The 6,000-nt window shown below is 50.7% G+C and overlaps 1 protein-coding gene across 1 annotated transcript in view; it reads left to right on the top strand.

Moving 5' to 3' along the window:
- Positions 1 to 3,791: 3,791 nt before the first annotated feature.
- Positions 3,792 to 6,000, top strand: part of Sgpp2 (sphingosine-1-phosphate phosphatase 2) — a 127,945-nt gene continuing 125,736 nt past the window's right edge. Inside the window, exon 1 of the mRNA XM_045148006.1 lies at positions 3,792 to 3,864. The gene's annotated coding sequence lies outside the window, so the exon portion shown is untranslated. The remainder of the gene's footprint in view (positions 3,865 to 6,000) is intronic.

Below are 6,000 nucleotides of genomic sequence, written 5' to 3'. Positions count from 1 at the left end.
GATTATAAACTTTTAAGTTTTTCTTGTGAATAAATAAAATAATGCTAATTTTTTCTTTTTAAAAAGTGGTATGAGCCAGGTGTGGTGGCGCACACCTTTAATTCCAGCACTTGGGAGGCAGAGGTAGGAGGATCGCCATGAGTTCAAGGCCACCTTGAGACTACATACTGAATTCCAGGTTGGCCTGGGCTAAAGAGAGACCCTACCTTGAAAACCCAAAAAATAAAAAAAATAAGAAAATGAGTGGTATGAGGATCATTGTGAATTTGAGGCCAGTCTGGAACTACAGAGTGAGTCCCAGGTCAGGCTGGGCTAAAGTGAGACCCTACCTCAAAAAAATCCCCTCCCCCCAAAAAACGTAGGGGGTAAGAATTCTTATATTTTGGAAAATAAACATTTATGGTCAAACTCACTATGTAATCTGAAATAAAAGTATACAATTCTCTCTCTCTCTCTCTCTCTCTCTATTTTTTATTTTATTTCATTTATTTATTTATTTTGTTTTTTCAAAGTAGGGTCTCACTTTAGCAGAGGCTGACCTGGAATTCACTAGGTAGTCTCAGGGTAGCCTAGAACTCATGGTGATTCTCCTACCTCTGCCTCCTGAGTGCTGGGATTAAAGGCGTACACCACCACACTTGGCTCTTTTTCATTTATACAAGTCTCCTAACTCATGGAAAGGTGTTTTAATACCTCTCTCTACATTTCCTGGTTAGATTTTGTTTTTTTCTTTTTTATGTCTAGAGATCAAACAGGGCTTCAGGCATGCTTGGTAAATGCTCTAACCACTAAGTCACTAAGCTCAACTCTCAGAAATTTCCTCAGCTTAAAAAAAAAATTATTTAAATATTTACTTGAGAGAAAGAGAATGGGTATACCAGGGCTTCCTGCCACTGCAAATGGCAGACATATGAGCCACTTTGTGGGTACTGGAGAATTGAATTCTTTGCAAGCGAGGGTCTTTAACCACTGAACCATCTCTCCAGCTCTCCCTGTAATTTTTTTTTTTTTTTCAGTTTTGTACTCTTATGCTTTTTTCTTTCCTTCTTTGTTCATCTGGTTAGTTAATGATAGGAGTTCTTGGAGGCCAAGCTCATATATCAGATTCTTTAGGGACAATAACTACTGATGCTGTGGTGATAAAGCTAGAGAAGTACCATCCTTATAAAAACTACCATAGACAGCTTCTGAAATAGCTCCCAGGGCTCTTTCTGCCTAGCATGTCTTCCCTTGCCTCGTCTTCTTGTACATGTGGGATAGATCCAACTGACCCATAAAGTATTGCGATGTTACCTTCCAGGGTTAGATCATTTGTAGATGGTCTCGTTTGCTTGATTGGATGAAAGGGCTATAAGAGCTTTCCTACCGAGATGGAGAGTCTCGTGTTGTAAGGAAGGAGGCCTCTGACCAACCGTCCCCACAGAACTGACACTACCACATGAGCAATTGTGGGGGCAGGTGCAGCTCCAGTTGAGTCTTGGCATGACTGCAGCCTTGTGAGAAACCCGGAGTCAGAAGAGCCAGTTAAAATGTGCCTGGGTTACTGACTCACAGAAACTTCAACAAAATATTGTTGCTTAACTATTTGGGGGTGATTTAATACACAGCAACAGATAACCAATATTGAGCCTGAGTTCTGCTTATCTATCTTGATTCAAGAAATACTGCCCAGCTGGAAACTGAAAAGTCTAGTTGCAATTTGGAAATAACCTGTTCAGTGGAGAGAAATCCAAGTCAGAATTTAGAACACAATGAGTGATTAATACTATGATATTCATTTAGAAGTAAAAGAAATTTAACATTTAGTTCCCTCCTTTTAATTTTATTAAAGGTATGCCAGTTATTCCTTGAAATAAACTTTAGTGTTGCCTTAACAAAAGGGGGGGGGGATTCTGTGGGCTGGAGAGATGGCTTAGCAATTAAGGTGCTTGCCTGCAAAGCCAAAGGACCCAGGTTTGACTCCCCAGGCCCCACATAAGCCAGCTGCACAAGGGGTGCATGTGTGTGGAGTTCATTTGCAGTGGCTGGAGGGCCTGGCACACCCATTCTCTTTCTCTCTCTCTCTCTCCCTGTCTATTTCTGTAAATAAATAAATATAAATATAAAAGTGTCTGCGCCAGGAGGAAGGCTGAAGCACTGTTTGGGAGAAATGCAATTTAAGTGCCTTCATGGGACAGCATACCTTTTGAGCTCATAAACAAAACAGATTGCAAACTAGTGCAACCCCAGCCTTTAAAATCAGACCACAGGGCCAGGTCCCATGGCCCATAAATGAAGGCAAGCCGCGCTAGGAAGAAGGGTGTGACATGACAGGGGTGTGACAGCGACCTTGTAAGAAGAAAACAGTATCTCCCTAGAGGCCATTGCCCTCTCAGCCTTCTTAACCTCGTTCTTCACATGGCACTGAGGAGGAGGAAGAAGGAGGAGGAGAAGGAGGAGAAGGAGAAGTAGGAAAAGGAGGAAGAGAAGGAGAAGGAGGAGGAGAAAGAGAAGAAAAAGGAGGAGGAAGGGAAGGAGAGGGAGGAGGGGGAGGAGAAGCAGCAGCAGCACCACCACCAAGACCACCCAGGGCATGGGGGAACACGAGGCAGAGCGACATCACCCTTGGAAGTTGGAACCTAAACACGGCGCGTGTTCACCCACAGTCATGAGGGCACCAACAGGCAGCTCTGCCCGTTCGCATGGGCATCCAGGGAGGACGGCCTTCCGCTTCAACCCAAGACGGAGGACTGGCTTGTACCTCAGCTCCAGGCTGATCTCCTGGCTCGCTAACTTTTGACTCCCATTCCCAGAGGGAATCTCAGACACCGTGCGTGGAGATTTAGGAGGGTCCAGGGAAAACCAAGGCGCATCTGTAAGACGTTCTAAAGTAAAGGAAGGGGTGGATGGTGAGATGTCTCCTTGGTGACTCCCAGCACAGTGCTCTCTTTGACCCATCCTGTGTCTCCGTCTTCCCACTGTCCTTTTTAAAATAAGGGCCTAAAGTAAAGGAAGAAGTAGGATGAAGTATGGCTGGCCAAAACTGAAACCCCCGTCTCCCCCGCCCCTCCGAGTAGGTCCCTCCCCAGCATCCTGGCTCCAGGGCCACTCAGTTTCCTGGATCCGGGTCCTCGCTTCTGCAGCTCCGTAGTTCTTGAGCAATGTCGAGGGCGTCTGGGCCTGGGGGGAACGTTGCATCAGGCCGACTTTGGAAAGCACGTGGGAATTTTCCCTAGGAGTCTGCACCCATTCGGAATGGATCTTGCAGGATGCGGGCGAAGGTGGGAGCGAGCTAGGGGGTGGGAGCATCCAACTGCATCTTTGAGCTCCAGTTGAAAGGGAGCTCAGGGTTCGGCCGGCGCTTGGGAGAATGGGCTGGGCAGGTGCACGCGGGGCGGTCCTGTAGAGTTCGGTCTGCGGGGAGGGGAGGGGGTACGCGGGAGCGAGACGCGCGCGCGCGCACAGAGATGCGCAGCTCAAACACCTGGACGAGATGCGCGCGCGGGTCCCCGCTGAGCCCGCGGGGACAGGGTGGAGGCGGACACACCTGGGCTCCCACGCAGCCAGGGCGGGCGCTAGGACCCGGGCGGCGCACCTGTTGGCCTTGACCGTGGCCGGGCCCCGCCCGCGCGGCGGCCCGAGCTCCCTCCCCGCCCCGGGCGTGTGCGAGGCCGCGGAGAGGCGAGCGGAGCGCCGGGGCGCGCGTGGCGGCCGCGGCTCACCATGGCCGAGCTGCTGCGGAGCCTGCAGGATTCCCGGCTCGTGGCGCGCTTCCAGCGCCGCTGCGGGCTCTTCCCGGCGCGGGAGGACGGTCCCCGGGAGAGCGGCGCGGGACCCGCGGAGCCGGCGCCCGGGATATCCGAGCATCTCCCCGTCGCCCCGCAGGTAACCTCGCGCCGCCGGCGGACGAGCTGGTCCTTCGCGAGGGAGAAGGGCCAGGACCCCGAGCGGCTGGCATCCTTGCCCCGAGCCCGGGTGTGCAGGGGGAGGTCGGGACGGAGGAGTCGGTCACCGCACTGCCACCCCCTTATATCCGGTGACATCCAGCTCGTCTCAGACTTAATTACACCCAGAGCCTTTAAATGCAATCTATTGAGAGACTTGCTACTTTAATTACTTTAATGAATAAGTTGTTTGCCGCTCTCTATATGCTGCCAAACATGTAAGGGTTACATAATGGGAAAAGAGCAGGGATGTCCTTGGCACTTCCCTGGGGAGACATCCTGAGAACTCCCCCGGAGATCCTTCCTGTCACCCCGTCCAGCTCCGCACTGAAGCGAGAGTTGTGGGGCTCGGGGCGCTCTGAGGACAAAGCTGTGGGCTTGTACCCTGCTCCTACTGAGATCTGCAGCCTGCCCGGCCACCCCCTCCCCCGCCCCAGGGTGTTCTGCGGCATCCCCTTGCCCTGATCTCGGGTCCCACCTGCCAGGTGGGTCGTTTATAGCTGGGACGCTCACCCTGCGCCCCTCTGGGTGTCCGTGGGGCAGTTACACAACCCACTGCGGCTTGGGGTGTGTGTGGGGAGAAGCAGCTTGCGCGATGGCAGTGCCCAGGGACTGCCAGCGGGAGGGGCCGGGCCGGCAGGCTGCATGCAGATGGCAGCTTGGGATGCTGCTGTCTCAGGGCACCGCAGAAGCTGCCCTTCCCCTGGGCGAAGTAGAAAGTGTGACCAAAAAAAAAACCCGACATATTCACAACTCCAATTTTTTTTTTTTTTGAAAGCCACATCTCGTTCTTCCCTCAAGGTTATCAGTGACAAAGCTGGCACGTCCGTGTGTATAGATTTCTGGATGTAACAAGTGAGAAATAACGAAGAGCCTGGCCTTTGTGTGGGATGGAATCCAGAATTCCCGGGGAGGGTGGTGGTGCACTCCTCTGTAGCCCCCCCCCCCGTTTTACTGTTCCTTCTGTGTGCCTTTTAACATTCTAGTGACTTTCAGATGGACTCGACACCCCTCTTGCCTTGTTTCCAAAAGGAGACAGAGCACATGACCAGCCCCCCCTTCCCCCCGTGGTTTCCCGCCTGCACCCAGCCCTCACCTGGCTGCTTTCGGCTGTGCTTCTCTCAGGCCTAGAGCTATCTCTAACTCGGGAAGCTGAAGTAGTGATTTTTCTACTGCTACCTTTTATTTAAGCTGCTGACACATTTTCCTTGATGACGTGACTTCAGATGTGCAGGAAGCTGAGCGGACTTTTTTTTTTTTTGCGGCGGTATCTTCTCGCTGCTGGATGTGCCCTGGAGTGGGTCAGGGGAACCAAGGGTTGGGGGTTCCCTCTTCCTGGCCCACACAAGACTCCAGTCGCGACAGCCCATGAAAAAGTCAATGAAAAGAGAACTGAATATTCAAGATAAGAAATACTTGTACTGGCCATAACAGGAAAAAAAAAAATTAACTCAAGAGCTTTTGATAAGGGGCAGGTTAATGACTGTTATCAAGGGGGGATGGTTTTAAATGACATAGGAAGGTTAATCATTAACAAACTTGTGGGAAGTTCCCTAAAGTACTGATTGCATTCCTGTCCCTGGATAACTTAACAGGACTTTAAGGGGGGCAGTTGGGAACTGACCCCAGCCCTGCTTGCTCTCTCTGCCTTGATTCTTTTCCCAGTTTCTCGCTGAACTGTCTTTTCTCCAAATACCAGCCAGTCAGATTTTTTAAATTTATTTTATTTATTTATTCATTTATTTATTTATTTTGAGACAGGCTCTCACTGTCTGTCTAGCCCAGGCTGGCCTCAAACTTGCAATCATCCTGCCTCAGCCTCCCAAATACTGGGGTTACAGGTGTGTCCTATCAAACGCGGCATCCTTCAGCTTTTACAGGTAAGTTCCTTGCCCGTCCCTTTGTGGGCTTCCATTCCAGCCCAGTTCCTCCTTATATGGGCTCTCTGCTTCCTGTGGTACTTCCCTGCAGCATTTACTGCTCTATGTAAATGTTCCTGCCTGCAGTTATCTGACCTTCCCAGTCTCCTCCTATAGATGTAATCTCTAACAATGAGGACATCTGTCTGTTCAGTTCA

This window comes from Jaculus jaculus, chromosome 4 (genome assembly GCF_020740685.1).
Source record: "Jaculus jaculus isolate mJacJac1 chromosome 4, mJacJac1.mat.Y.cur, whole genome shotgun sequence".
NCBI classification, from domain to species: Eukaryota; Metazoa; Chordata; class Mammalia; order Rodentia; family Dipodidae; genus Jaculus; species Jaculus jaculus.
Note: the sequence above shows the minus strand (reverse complement) of the source record. Positions and strands in the feature narration are given on the sequence as shown.